This window comes from Penaeus monodon, chromosome 30, assembly GCF_015228065.2.
Source record: "Penaeus monodon isolate SGIC_2016 chromosome 30, NSTDA_Pmon_1, whole genome shotgun sequence".
Classification (NCBI taxonomy): Eukaryota; Metazoa; Arthropoda; class Malacostraca; order Decapoda; family Penaeidae; genus Penaeus; species Penaeus monodon.
Window position 1 is genome coordinate 26,289,596 of NC_051415.1, and position 885 is coordinate 26,290,480.

Here is an 885-nt window from a genome sequence, read left to right on the forward strand (position 1 = left end):
CAGACATTTTAGGACTTCTTAACAGTCTTTAGAAACTACATGAAAGAATTATAATTTGTTTATATTGAAATAGGTTGAAATATGTATCAGATGTGATGTGTCTTGTTGGCCCTTTTATGTTTATTTGGACTATAAACAGAAGCCTCCATGGATATGTATTAGTAACAAAAAAAAAAGGAATTTTACTGAGTGGTTCATCAAATGTAACAAGTTTCTTTGATTTATATATTATAGATGTAAAGGCCAGTCATAACATTATTATGTTTTGCAAGTGTAAAGGCAAATTTTAATTTTACTGCAGTGATTGCTTGGTGCAAAGTAAGGTTGAGCTCAGCCTTATCATAAACTGAGTACTAAGTGAATTCAGCATTGACTGCATGCCTTACAAAGGTGATAATATGAGACAACTTTTCTTAACCTGAGCTTTTTAATTCCCAGCTTAGGTGCCTGGACAAGCGGTCACTTAATATGACCTCTTGCAGCAGAAAGACCAATGAAGCTGACAGGATACTCCTTTAAGGAAAAAGATTGTGATTAGCTTTTATACGCTTTACTGTTAGTAGTCATTCAGTCCTGTTCTGCTTGATGTCTTGCCGATAAGGAGAGATTGCTAATTTACTAGTTAACAGATTAATTTTGTGTATGTGTTAGTGAATGGAAGGAAGAATCAAATTAAGTAGTGAATAGACATTTGCAGAACATGGAACAATTTGTTTACTCCATAGCAGTAGGGTTCATATTTTCTTTTCAAGCTAATTATGAATAAGAATGTAGAAAAAATGTGCACAGATATGTTAATCCTTAAAGTCATTAGGATTTGTTAAAGTGTGTTTCCTCTGTAAGTTAAGGTCTTTCAGCATGTGTTTACACATGGAATTATTTCTG

At 33.0% G+C, this 885-nt stretch overlaps 1 protein-coding gene across 1 annotated transcript in view; it reads left to right on the forward strand.

The window, feature by feature from the left end:
- LOC119592664 (ras-related protein Rab-18-like) overlaps nt 1-885 on the forward strand; it is a 5,874-nt gene extending 4,989 nt beyond the window's left edge. Inside the window, exon 6 of the mRNA XM_037941577.1 lies at nt 439-885. The gene's annotated coding sequence lies outside the window, so the exon portion shown is untranslated. The remainder of the gene's footprint in view (nt 1-438) is intronic.